This window comes from Marmota monax, unplaced genomic scaffold, assembly GCF_021218885.2.
Source record: "Marmota monax isolate L192 unplaced genomic scaffold, Marmota_monax_Labrador192_F-V1.1 WCK01_AAM20220418_F8-fsc00019, whole genome shotgun sequence".
Taxonomy (NCBI): Eukaryota; Metazoa; Chordata; class Mammalia; order Rodentia; family Sciuridae; genus Marmota; species Marmota monax.
The window spans coordinates 10,227,665-10,242,457 of NW_026695242.1; the positions used below are offsets into that span (position 1 = coordinate 10,227,665).

The 14,793-nt window shown below is 35.1% G+C and overlaps 1 protein-coding gene across 2 annotated transcripts in view; it reads right to left on the reverse strand.

Annotated features, from left to right (window-relative positions):
- Positions 1 to 14,793, reverse strand: part of Mypn (myopalladin) — a 121,840-nt gene that overhangs the window by 96,206 nt on the left and 10,841 nt on the right. The window contains exon 1 of one of the 2 annotated variants that reach the window (XM_046419722.2): positions 6,291 to 6,541. The exons of the other annotated variant lie outside the window; for it this stretch is intronic. The gene's annotated coding sequence lies outside the window, so the exon portion shown is untranslated. Of the gene's footprint in view, positions 1 to 6,290; positions 6,542 to 14,793 lie in introns of those variants that run through there. 2 annotated transcript variants of the gene reach the window in all.

Sequence of the window (14,793 nt, forward strand, 5' to 3'; positions counted from 1 at the left end):
AGCTCCATTGTGGTCGCTATGAGAAGAATCAAGTTGAACAAGGCAAGAGTAGAAGTGAGCAGATCAGTTGGAAGACAATTGCACTCTGCAAGGATAACAGTGGCTTGGACCAAGGAATACTTACAGTGGGAGGTGGTGAGACACGGGCAGAGTTTGAGATATCTTTTGAAAGTAGAGCTGAATGATTTGCTGACAGATTGAAAGTGGGATATGAGAAAAGAACAAAATCAAAAGAGACTATATTAAAGTCTCTTTTAATTATGGCCTGAACAACTGGCAGAAGCATTGGTGGGATGAGGCAGGAGTGGGTTTCAGGAAGGGAAACCAAAAGTTAGTTCTCTGAGACATTTCATCTGGGGTGTTCAGGGTGACATTTGGCTTGTATTATTTTTTATTTGAATGCATTCCTACCCTTTACAAATTGAAATGTTGATTTTATGCCACTTTTTTTTTTGTACTGGGTATTAAATTCAGGGGCACTCAACCACTGAGCTACATCCTCAGCCCTTTTTATATTTTATTTAGAGACAGGGTCTCACTAAATTGCTTAGAGCCTTGCTAAGTTACTGAGGCTGACTTTGAACTCAAAATTCTCTTGCCTCAGCCTCCAGAGCGGCTGTTATTACAGGCATGCACCACCATACCTGGCGATTTTATGCTACTTTCAAAATAAGAATGAGTCATTGCCCCTGTCAGCAGATCATGGTATTGGTGGAATGGTACCAAGTTGAAAACAAAACAATTAATGTGGCATCAGTCATCAAGACAGACTTTAGTAAATCATGTAAACCAATTAAGTCACACAGAAAACTTACTTTGCTGAGTCTATTTTTTTCCTAGGACTTTTCCTGAAGAAAAGATCTATCCTAAAAACTTGTTTTGTTTTATAAACCAAAACTTGATGCTAATACCTTGGAGTATAATTTTCAAGTCATACTAATTCAGCATTATATTATTATTATTTGGGGAGGGATCCTGGGGATTGAACTCAGGGGCACTCAACTACTGAGCCACACCCCCAACCCTCTTTTATATTTTATTTAGAGACAGGGTCTCACTGAGTTGCTTAGGGCCTCACTAAATTGCTGAGGCTAGCTTTGAACTTGCAATCCTCCTGCCTCTGCCTCTTGAGCAACTGGGATTATAGGTGTGCACCACTGCTCCTGGCTTATTATTATTTTCTTTTTAAACTTTTTTTCCCCCATGGTACTGGGGATTGAACCCAGGCCCCTCAGCCTGCTAGGTAAGCACTCTACCATTGAGCCATATCCCTAGCACTTTTATTTTTAAAATTTTTATTTTGAGACAAGGTCTTGATAAGTTTCCCAAGTTGGCCTTTAACTTGCAATCTTCCTGCCTCAGCCTCCCAAGTAGTTGGTATTATAGGTGAGGGCCACTCTATCTAATGCTACCCTTCTTTAGGATTTTCTTAGAGTTGTTCTTCGACTCTGTTGTTGGAAATATCATGTGGTATAAATTAATCACTTATTTAATATGACTATTTAAATTGGGGCAAGAACTATGTAATGTTTTGAACAACCAACAATAAAAATTAAAAAGAGAAAAAAAAATAAATTGGGGCATTGACAAGAAAATTGACAAAAACCTTATATGAAGTAATTTGAATCCAAATAAAATTATTGATGTTTTCTGACTATGAAATATCATTAATTATTCATTCATTGTCTTATTTTTATTAGTAGTACTATTTCATTTATTTTTGGTGCTGGGGATTGAATGCAGGGCCTCAAGCATGCTAAGCACATGAAATATCATTCGATTTAATGAGGGTGAGGAGATACTGATCAAAGTGTACAGAGTTTCAATTAGAAATAAATAGTTCTGGAGATTTATTGTATAACGTGGTGACTATAGCTAATAACAATGCACTGTGTACTTGAAAATTGCTCGAAGAATAGATCTTAAAGGTTCTCATCACACACAAAAAAATAATATGTGAGATGATGGATACATATGTTAACTAGCTTGATTCAATCATCCCACAATATGTATATATACCATATATATACATACATATACATATATCAAAACATTATGTTGTATATCATAGATACATACACTTTTTATTTGTTAATTAAATCTTAATAAAGTTTTTTAAAAATGAAACATTTTATACATGTTGTAAACATTGCTCTGCATTCATTATAGTGTGGAATACATCCATTAACAAACAAACAAACAAACAAAACCCCCCATAAAACTCAAACCCAGTCTCTAGGTCAACACAAAAATAGCCTAACATTTAATAATTATTTACAAAGAAAGTCCAGAATAGGAAAAGAGAAGCATGTTTAAGTTATTCACCTTCAAATGGGGATGAACAACTAACCTGCTGATTCCCTAGGTTTATGGGAAAAGTACTTTTAAAATGTACAGCACTATTCAAATTTAAGAAGATCCTTTTCTGTCAGGGCACAGTGGCACACACTGGTAATCCCAGTGACTTAGGAGGCTAAGGCAGAAGTATTGAACATGTTCAAGGCCAACCTCAGCAACTTGGTGAGAAATAAAAATAAAAAGATAAAAGGAACTGGAAATGTAGCTTAGTGGTAGAGCACCTTGAATTCAATTTCTAGTACCTTGGGGGTGGGGTGGGGTTGGGGAAGATAATCCTTTTTTTGCTGATAAGTAATTACTATGCTTAGAACTTTCTTTAGGAAAATAATAAATAAAAAAATTATTAGACTTTGCTTCTTCTCCTTAATGCTGCTATTGACCTATTTGTTTTGCTTTCTGTATCTCATAATGTCACACAAGAGAAGTATCTAAGTTTCTTTTGGAGAAACTTTTGCTTAGCCAAGAACCAAATCCCAGTACATAGGAACTGGTTCTGTAGAGATGTGTCCACGTCACCTTTTAAAAATTTGACTGCCGATGGGTTACCCTATTATAATGTCCATCCCCTCACTATTTCAATGATCACCTCCAAGTCAGTTTTATTTCCAGTCTATTTTGGGTGTGAAAGGCATTGGTAATTTAATAAATTAGTATATACTGTGTTACGAGTCAGTGCTTGAGGTATGCGGTTATGCTATGCCAATAATAATATAGAAATAATATAAGACTCATTCTCTCAAAGACTTTTCAGTTGGAAGGAAGAAAAACAGCAAAGATAGATACAGACAAATGTATTTCTTAGAAGAGCATGTTGAAATAAAGAGGCAGAGCCTAGATAACACATAGAAATAGAAGTGGGGATTTGTTAACTAGAGACTTTCCACTAAAGGGCAAAGGCTAAAGGAACGAGAAGTGCATGGGCCATTCTCTCATTGTTTCAATCAGAGGGTAGGAAAGAAAATAAAGATTTCATTTAAGAGGGATAAAAAGAGTTTGGCTATTAAGAAACAGTATTCATGTTAGAGTATTTAGAAGAGGCTAAACCTATTAGGGTTACTGAAGATTAATTGAATTTGAAAGACAGAAAATAAATGGTATAAAAGTATAAATCTTAGGGCTCACAGAAAGCCTAATGGAAGGCAAACAAAAAGACTTCAGGAATCTAGGATTAAAAAGGGGTTTGGGGCTGGGGGTTAGCTCATTGGTTGAATGCTTGCCTAGCCTATACAAGGCCTGAGTTCCCCTCACCCACAAAAGGGGGAGGTTTGGTGGTAGTCGTACAAGTGATTGGCATGGGAGGCTTCTCTCTCCCTCTCCTTCTCTCATGAGTTCACTATTCATAGAGGACTGAGCTGCTATATAGGAAATCCCAAAGGAGAAATCTTTGTCAATCCTCATTAACTCCAATATTTCTTATTTTGTATTTTAAATTTTAAAAAAAACTAAGAAAAAAATTAACATTTTCATTCTATTTTAGCCTTCAACTATTTGTATGAATTTTTCCTCCACAGTTTTTATTTGTACATTATAGTTGTATATACCAATGGGATTTGTTGTTACATATTTGTATATGTAAACAATATATTGATATTAACTTTTAATTTTAGGTAGTTAAGGTTTGGAAGAAAGGTTAACTTCTCTAATTAAGTTGACATAATAGGTTTGCTAGATTGAGAGAGGAATAGGTGCCCCAAATAAACTTGAGATCTCAAGACCTAGTTCTAGTTCAAGTGTTTGGTGGAAAGGCTCTGCTGGGCCCCTCCCTGAGTGTGCATTGTGACTCCAGGGGGAGGGCTATGTACCAGGCAGCTTGTACAGGGCTGTCAAGGTGACTCTAGTTATATATGAGATCTGAGAACCCTCTGACTGCAGGTAAATAATAATACTGACTTTTGTTTCCACCAAAAATATATCTGTTCAAACTTTGTTCTTACATTTCTAAACAGACTATTCTGTCTATACCTGGGTTGTTCCTTTAAACACATGTGCAATGCTCCAGTCATTTTAAAAGCACTTTGTTAACTGTTTTCAAAATTTATGAAAATATCTCTCTGGTGCTTGATTATCTTCCATCTCCCAGGAAAGGGAAAAGGCTGTTAAGAAAACCCCTTTCATTTTTCTGTCTCGTTATTGGCAGTAACACCACAAGGCCAGCAATGTCTTTGTCAAAACTCAATGTGAATGAAGGAAATGAATTATTCTGAGGTTAGTATTAATCGCCTTCTATTTTCAGGTTAGTGAGCTGAGACTAGTGGTCCTGTCACATATAGGAATTGTTGAAAAACTGAGCTGTCACCTATTCACATACAAGTATTAGTTTGTTAAAACCGAATCTGATTTACCTACTGTCCAATTTCTTCAAAAGTAAATATGCAAAAACTATCTGTGACTTCTAAAACCAGCTTAGATAAAAATTCAAGTTCCTACCATCCATGAATTGCAGTTCTGAGTCTGTTCCACTAAATATGGGCTTTGGAAGCTCATTGTAACAGAAATATATAATATTCAATATTATAATTGATAGATGTATGGACGGCTGGGGGGTTTTCACATTATTGTCAGTTCCAATAGCGTTAGCCATATGCTATAAGTGGGGATAGAGACAACCTTCCAGAACTTGGATAGTGTCCAACTGTTTGTTTCATAGTCCATTATTAAAAGATTCTGTAATGCCTGAAAGTCGGTCTCTCAATATGCATGGAAGTATAGTGTGTATATATTTCAGATATCCTCAAATGGCCTTGAATTCAAATATTTTGCTTGTTTTCAAACAATGCGTCTGATAGTATATTTTACTGTTTGTTTTTAAAATGTTTATCATAGCTATAAGATCCTTAATTTTAATCAATGGAAGATTTATCCTTGTGTAATCACTAACATATTTGAGGAAATTCAATCATGAAAAGTCAATATGAAGTATAGACATTCTTGATTTCCTAGGAAAGGACTATGGATTTGATGTGAATGTCAGAGTTATTATTAAGGAAAAACTATAAAGTTAGGAAAAAATTCTAGTTTAGAGCTTGTAGAATTCATTTCATTATTACTAAAGTGAAAGTGATTGAGTCATCAAAATGTTTTGAAAACTAGATATCTGTTTTATTTCTTCAAAACTGAATGATGCTAAAAACAGCTTCAATAATTATGTAAAAATCTGTTGATAAAAATTTCTTAACACCATTACCATACTCTTCATTTTTGGGGACTGGAAATACAGAGTAATTAATCTTTTCTCTTTTATTGTTTATACAGTTTTAAAAATATATTCAAAATGTGCATCTAATTACTGCTAATAGTGCAATGTTCCAGGCCAAACATTTGCCACTGACTGTCAAGTGTCTTTCTGATGCAGCTGGGGAGAGAGAGAGAGAGAGAGAGAGAGAGAGAGAGAGAGAGAAAAGGAGAAAGAAAGAGCAATGTCCCTTGAGCAAGACTTTCTGCAGCTGTTGTGTACATTAATCCAGGGAGCAGATCTCCCAAAACTAAATATAGCAAAGCGTATCCTTTTACATGATAAAAAAAAAATTAAATGAAAGTCTTCAACTATGGAGTCACATTATTTTAGATTTGATTTCCTTTAAAAAGGAAATGGCATCTCACACATATTCCCTGCATAAAGAACATTATGTTAATAAATGAAGTGTGGAAAATGTCTGTGATAGTCACAACATATCACAACTTCCTCTACAAAAAATATTTTTCTTTAGTACTGAAATAGGCTATGATCTCTATGAGTCTCATCAATCTCCTCCAAAAGATTTACATGTAGAAAGTTTTACTTTTTACTTAAGTATGTGTCCCATCATACATAATTAGAAAGTTAGCCTAAGTTTCACTCTAAGTAGTAGTAATTAGTTCTCTGAAATATTCCTTTTCCCATTGTCAGTGCCCTGTTATCAAAACACACTTGTGAGCTTCAATGTGGACATTACCTTTCTTTTTTTAGTTGACCCAGATGGGGATGTCCAACCCAGGCACTCCACCGCGATGATTATTTTCCAAGGAGAACTTTCAGATGAAAGCACAGGAGAATAGGAAAATTCTTCACGCCCTTGGAAGTAGAGAGTAGCCGTCCATAGAGAGTGAGGAGTTAACCTTAGTTTCAGTGAAGATGGCTGTAAGAAGCTGGACAACCTGTCACCACCGGAGCCAGAGCATTTGTCAGCTCACAGGTCCCAAGTTATTTTGAGCTGTATAAACCATGTGCCTGTGAAACATTCCACCTGATTGGACAGGAGAAAACTGAGCAAAGGGATTCCATAGCAGGACAGCACCTATGGGGGGTGGGGGTCAATTGGATTTTCTACCTAAAGAATTTTACTTACATCTGGGAGTCCAAAATATGTGTCAATTGATGTTTGAAATTCATACTAAATGCTGTGTATAGTTGTATATATTGATGAAAATGGCATTAATTTTAAAACAGATCAAAATACTTCATTTATAAGATCCTTAATTTTAATCAATGGAAGATTTATTCTCGTGTAATCACTGACATATTTGAGGAAATTCAATCATGAAAAGCAGAGGCCTAAGGTTTTAAAGCAGAACTTTTTTGAACTGTTGGTCCAAAATCTAAGCAAAAGCATAGAACATAACTAATACTCAAAGTTGCTAATTAGAATTCACAGCGGAAAAGAAGAGGAAAAACCCATTAGCCTGAGAATCAACTTTGGAACAAATTAATTTGAAAAAATCTCTTCAGAAAAACAAATCAGATACTGCTTAAAAGTCAAAATGACTAAATAACATAGTATATTACAATTCTTATCCATGTATTAGTACTTGGGAATAACTTCTTGTATATTATTTAGAAAAGTACAACACTAGCTGGGCGCAATGGTGCTTGCCTAGTATCCGAGCTACTTGGGAGGCAGAGGCAGGAGGACTGCAAGTTCAAGTCTGGGCAATTTAGCAAGACTCTGTCTCAAGATAAACACTTTTTTAAAAGGGCTGGGGTTGTAGCTCAATGGTAGAGAGTACTTGACTAGCAAGTGTGAGGTTTTGGGTTCCATCCCCAGCACTGAAAGAAAAAAAAGTTAATGATAGATATATATATATATCTTCTTTCACAAGCACTACCAATCAGTAAGGGAAAAAAATCCTTAGCTAGACCAACAACTACTCAAATACTTACTTTCATAAAGGTATAGTTCTTTGATATTAATTTCAGACATTTTTAGAAAATGAATTTGAATAAAAAGCCCTATTGGTTAATACAGATTAAGTGATGCTGTAATGTTATTAATCTTGTTAGAAGCCTGGGTTTTGAAAATTCAGGCCAAAGCCACTGATTATCATTTAAAAACATTTGTTCTGAGATTCTAATAGCATGAAATAAATAAGTTTAAATCTAATTTTATAATTTAATTACTGAATTGCTTATAGGGTTTCTTCCCATTCATTCATTTGACAAATTTGTACTTAATTGTTACTATAAACCATGTACTAGTTATAAAGCAGAGCCCAAAATACACTGTATTTCCTGACATCATGGAGTTTACTAAGAGATCTTCTTCAGTCATTTTGAGACTATCTACAGTACATTAAATAAAGATAAAATTTCTTTGGTTATTATGCTCACATCAGAGATTTTATTACTTTTTTTTTTTTTAAGTACTAGGGACTCAACCCAGGGGTGCAATACCACTTAGCTACATCCCAGGCCTTTTTGTTGTTGTTTTTGAGACAGGGTCTCACTAAGTTTCTGAGACTGGCCTCGATTTTGTAATCCTCCTTCCTCAGCCTCTTGAGTAGCTGGGATTACAGGCGTGAGCCACTGTGTCTGGCTCACTACACCTTTTATTATAGGGCTTTATGTTCACACAGGCAAAACAAAACAACAACAACAAAAAAGAATTAAAAAAACTTTTTAAATAATTCAAGTGAAAAAAGGAAAAATTCTATTTTATCCAGAATTATCTGGATAGGTTATTATTACCAAAGAAATTCAAATCCTCAATGAACAGGTTCATTTACTCTCTTACCTAATCCTGTGCTGAAACAAACATCAAGAATACTTACTTTAGTTGGGCCTGGTGGCACATGCCGTAATCCCAACTGAGGCAGAAGGATTGCAAGTTCAAAGCCAGCCTCAGCAACTTAGTGAGGCCCTAAGCAACTTAGCAAGACTCTGTCTCAAAATAAAAAATAAAAAGGGTTGGGAATGTTGCTGAGTGTTAAAGCACCTCTGGGTTCAATCCCTGGTGCCCCCCCCAGAAAAATGAATACTTAATTTTATTTCTGCATTTTCTGTTTATGTATATACTCCAACAAATTCTTTTTACTTAAAAGAAAGAAGGGCTGGGGAATGTAACTCTGTAGTAGAGTGCTTGCCTAGCAAGTGTGAGGCACTGGGTTCAATTCCCCAGCAAAACCAAGGGGAAAGTAAAAGAAGAATTACAGAAGAAATAAGCCATGGAAATTCTGATTTCTCTTTCATTCTTTTTTTTTTGGTACTATTTTCAAATATAGTCAGCATACAAATTTTTTTGTTTTTTAAAAAATGCTAGATACAAATATTTCGAGTAAGTATTATTTAGTAACTGTGAGTATCTTGCTTAAATTCATTAAACTCATATTCTAGATTTTTGTTTTTTTAAAACTAGCTTCTGTTTCTACATAACCTAGTCCCTATCTTGCTTATGATCAGTAATAATTATATAAACATGATATCACAAGCCTACTAGTTCAGAGTTTACCAGAATCTATTGGTACAAAGAATAATCTTTAAAACTTTTTAATATCCAACATAGTTAAAAACAAACTCCATTAGTGACAAGCAAACACAAGGTTACATATCTTAAGCTTTCCCCATAAAGCTGAGTGGTCCATCCAACACATGTGTTTATTGTGGTTTAAACATGATCCTGTACTTGCCCTCAGCTGTTTTCTTAATTCAGTCACTCAGCTACAGAAACAATTTACTCACATTGGGATGATCCACAGGAATGCTGAGGAATCTGGAAAATCTATGGCAGAGGAAGTCTTCACTTGGAGAAGAAGCATGAGAGAATTTCCTTGCTGGTAGATTCGTACAAAATTTGTATTTGCTCTTTTTCCATTTTGCCATAGGCTTTAATTATTTAAGAGAAATTGCTCATATATACCAAAGCTTCAATAAGTTTTGCTCACCATTCATAGATTTATGTTGAGGTATAGCCCTCCAGCGTCAGATAAAAAAACAAAACCAAATTTCTGTGCCCTATTTTCGAAGACCAAAGACATGTATATATTTTCTAACCTTTTGTAATGAGAAACATTTTCACACCAGAAGCAAGTACTTGACCATCCAAAATAATAGTTAAGTGGTAGATTATAGAGCCTTATACAAACCCTGTGATATCATTGAGACATACAATAAAATCCCTAAGAAATTTCTTTTTAATCTAAACAGTTTTGAAAATGTTTGCCTGGGAAAACTAAAAACATTAAAAATAATTTTTTAAAGTTCAAAACCTATTTCATTTTAAAACTAAAAACATTTAAAAAAAAACTTGACAGAACACCTGTTTAAAAGTATGATACTGATATTGAAAAGCAAATTTATAGTTACCTGTCTCGGGAGAGGCACCATTCCTACATCAATCAACCAGGATCATCTAAAGTCCAAATCTCACTGCCTAACTTCTGTCAGCCACAAAAGTAGCATGAAGGAAATGTGATACTGCCGCGCCAGAGCGATGAAGAGTATTTACAGGGTTCCGTTGCAGATCCAGGGACAGTAGTTTAGAACAGATTGCTCTTTCAGATCAACTTTAATAACTCAGTCTGTATGATGTTCTTTGCCTGGAGGAATAGTGGGGGTGGATAATAACTAAGATAACTAAGATGACTAAGGAAACAGGCTTTCTTGAGCTCTTCGACCAGTTGAAAATGATAGTCAAGACATTATAAAGAATGAAGTGCAAGAAAAAAAGAAAGAAAGTGTAAAGAATGCACAAGATATCCACATAGGTCATGTAATTGTCTTTATTGGTACAAAACTGAGGTTATGGTTAATGCATTTCGTAAAAAAAATATGGGAAAACAGCAATCTTTATAATACTTCATATTTGGCCATCCTTTAGAAAAATGGAAGAATTGGTGTGGATTTAGAACACAATAAGGCTTCCTTTAATTGTGTACGTATCAAAATTTGTACTTTTTAAGAAGTATTATTTCCAAGAATAAAATCAGTTCCCAGAACTTTTTAAAAGAGCATTCTGGGGCCATGCATGGTGGCACATGCCTTTGAGACCAACCTCAGCAATAGTGAGGCTCTAAGTAACTTAGTAAGACTCTGTTTCAAAATAAAAAATAAAAAGTGCTGGGATGTGGCTCAGTGGTTAAGTGCCCCTGGGTTAAATACCCAGTACACCCACACACAAAGAAAAAAGAAAAGAAAAGAAAGAAAGAAAGAAAGAAAGAAAGAGAAAAGAGCATACTGGTTGTGGGTGGAGCTCAGGGTAGAATGTTTGCTTAGCATGCACAAGATATGGAGTTCAATCCCAGCACCAAAAAAAAAAAAAAAAAAAAAGTAAATAAAAAACAAAAGAGCATCCTCTAACACTAAGTTACTAAAAAAATCCCAAACAATTAGTATTGTGTATACAGTCTTTTTTTTTTTAATAAAAGTATACCAAAGTTTATTAGGAAAGAAAGTACTCTGAAGAGGGAGAGAGAGAGTTTACTCTAGGACAAGAAAGCCATCTCCTTATGTATAGTTTGTCTGTCTGTCTCTCTCTCTCTCTTTTTTTTTTTTGGGTACTGGAAATTGAGCCTGGGAGTGGGAAGGGGTGGGGGTGGGGTTTTCCCACTGAGCCACATCCTTAGCTCTTTTAATTTTTTGTTTTGTGATGGCTAAGTTGCCAAAGATGGCTTCAAATTTGTAATCGTCCTGCATAGTTGGAATTACTATATATGTAGTGTTATAATCTTGAAAGTATACAGTTGATTCTTACTTTCTACTTCCCACACATGAATATAATGATTATATTAATATAACATCTTGGTAGAAATAAGTTAACATTCCTAGCTGTGGGCTAGGTACTGTGCTAAGCTCTTTATGTACATTGTGCTTTATTTAATGTATTCCCTCAACAGTCTGTGCAATGGAAAAAAAAAAAAGATAACAATCTATGAAGTGGGTACTGTTAAAATTCTCATTTTACATATAAGAACTCAGGGCTGGAAAGAGGTTAAAAACTTTCCCAAAGTGGGCTGGGGATATAGTTCAGTTGGTAGAGTCCTTGCCTCACATGTGCAAGGCCCTGGGTTCAATCCCCAGTACCACACACACACACACACAAAAAAAAAAAAAAAAAACCTTTCCCAAAGTCACACAGCAAGTAGGTGCCCGAGTCAGAATTTAGACCTGAGTCTAATGCTGTGCGGCAAATATTTAAATGCATTTATAAAAAAATTAAGGATAAAAGTGGATATAAAAGGAACACTTTAGGACTTTCAGTTTTTAATTTCTCTGATCAAAACCAATCCTGGAATTCTTTGGTATGACAAAACAACAAAAATAAGAGAAAATTTAGGAGAGACAAAAAAGGCAAATATACTTTTTCTATGATATTTTACCTGGGAGTGTGACTTGCTATACAGACAAGCATCAGGCATTAATACTCAAAGGTAGGACACCGGAAGGCAGTCAGAATGCTTTCGCAGACTTTTTGTTTGTTTGTTTGTTTCTGTTTATTACAGTCATTTCGCTGAAACAATTTAAGAGCTTCATTCATTTGAAACTAGATTTAAATGCCTTAAATGTTATTTCTGAGCAAATCAACCCAGGGCGGGAATGTTTTTCAAAGTTAGGGGTAGGAAAATGAGTTTGAATTCTCCTTTCATAATGTTAGTTAGCATGGAATATGCCAGTGTGCCAGGCTCTAGGTGATTTCACTCAGATTCTATTTTTGGGCTGCACAGACATCTCAGAAAGCTGAAAACAAAATTCAGGCGTTCTTACTCATGATGAAATAATCACACCAACGCTAATAATGTGAGGGAAAGGAAAAGGGAACTAACTTTTCTTGCAGGTATACTCTAGGGTGGGGAGTACCCTGAGTTGTTATTATTTAATTCCCACAATCCTGCAAAGTACTGTTATCTGTATGATATTGGGAAGAAATTAGGTTTAACGAAGTGTACCTTTTCCAAAGGCACCAACCAGTGGGCTGCAAAGCTGGGTGGATTCAAACTTAGGTCTTCTAGTTTAGAAGACTTAGATCTTGTAATTTACTCTCTTTTCATTGATCCCCACTACCTTCTCATAAAAACTAATTAATCATTCAGTTCAGTAAAAAAAAAAATCAGAAATAGCACTGGGCATGGTGGCACACGCCTATAATCCTAGCGGCTTGGGAGGCTAAGGCAGGAGGATCATGAGTTCAAAGCCAGTCTCAGCAAAAGCGAGGCACTAAGCAACTCAATGAGACTCTGTCGCTAACTAAAACCAAAATAGGGCTGACATTATTGCTTTGGTTTTATGGAGTTGGTGTCTATTTGACAAAAACAAGAAGAGACCAGAAGAATAGCATATGACCAAGTCTAAAGCCATTTTCACAAGGAAGACTCAATAAAATTAGTTGACTGAAACAGCAAGAGCTAACACACATTTTTGAGAAGTCATCATCTTATTACATACAATGTGTCACAAAATTTGCAAATACCAAACGGAATGAACTTGTTGCCAAGGAGGGAAGTGTATAGAGTAAAATCTTGGAGAAGGTAAGTTGTGGAAAATTCAAAAGGAATTTGTAGTTTAGATCCCTATCCATGTTCACATTTCTTTTCTTTCTTTTTTTTTACTTGTTGGTGTTTTCTTGATTTGGCAAACTTCTTATTGAACAAAAGCAGCATACCTTAATGTAGGAGATGTGCAGAATCTTTTTGTTTTGCTTTTTTCATCCATTCTGTTCATCTTCAAATTGTTCTTCATTCCAATTTGGGAATGAGTTATTTAAAGTCTAGTCTAAACAAAGTCTCCCAGTCCAAGGTAATTAGTATGTGTGTTAATGTCTTAGAGCTCTTTTTCTTTCATCTTCTAGTCTAGGCAGTAAGCTTTAATTCAAAGTGTGAGTGATAATGTCACTAAAAGGGATAACTAAGCAGACAACATTACAGAAAATATTTATTTATTTATTTGGTATTCGGAACTGAATCCAGGGGTGCTTAACCACTGAGTCACATTCCCAGCTCTTTTTATTTTTAATTTTGAGCCAAGTCCCTGCTAAGTTGCTGAGGGTCTCATTAAATTGCCAAGGCTGGCTTCAAACTTCTGATCCTCTTGTCTCAGTCTCCCAAATCACAGGGATTAAAGGTGTGTGCCACCATGCCCAGCTGTTACAGAAAATTTAAACACAGAAATTTATCAAGTGTAAAGTGAGATCGAAATAAATCTGTTTGTAAATAGTCTACTGGGCTGAAAATATTGTACAAATTTTAATCAAGATTAACAACTCAGCAAAAGTGAGGCGCTAGGCAACTCAGCGAGACCCTATCTCTAAATAAAATAGAAAAAAGGGCTGGGGATATGACTGAGTGGTTGAGTTTAATCCCCAGTACCCTCCCCTCCAAAAAAAAAAAAAAGAATAACAAAAGACACATTGAAATATCACACTATATCCAACAAATATATGTAATTATTATGTGTCAATTAATTTTTAAAAATTTTAAAATTTTTTTAATTTTAAAAAAGAATAAGAAAAACTTTGGTACCACAATGCAATCATCCCAAACCTATAAAATAGAAACAATCTTTCTGGTCTTACTGGCTGCTCTTCTACTCAAATCCTCATCTCCAATCCAAAAGTTCCACCACCTATTTCCTTGTCTTCTCTTTTCCCTATGCCTTTGTTCATTATTTCTTTCACTTATTGTGTCAACAACAAGTAGTTGTAATAATTCTTATATTGCTGAATTAAACTAACTTTTCATTTGTATATTTATGGGGTGTTTTTTTGTTAGTTTTTTTTTTTTTTTGGTACCAGAGATTGAACCCAGAGGTGCTTCATTACTGAGGCCCTTCCCAGTCCATTTTATGTTTTATTTTGAGATGGGATGTCGCTGAGTTGCTTAATGCCTTGCTAAATTGCTGAGGCTGGCTTTGAACTTGAGATCCTCCTGCCTCAACCTCCTGAGTTGCTGGGATTACAGGCATGAACCACTTCACCCAGCTGTATATTTGTTTTTCTACCAAACTAGATAAACTCTTTGAGAATCAGAGCTGTAAAAAAAATTTTAGGCAGACAATTCTAATCTTAAGGCATGTTATAAAGTAGGAATGTTATAAATACTTGTCCGTGGCATACCATAAAAATTATGTATAAATTGTTTGTAGTCCTAAATTATTCTCTCAATTCAATTTATATTTACTTAACTTTTAATTGTGTGCCAGAAGAGAGCAAACCAAAAGTAACATTGATTGAATTATCATTAATGTTATGGTAC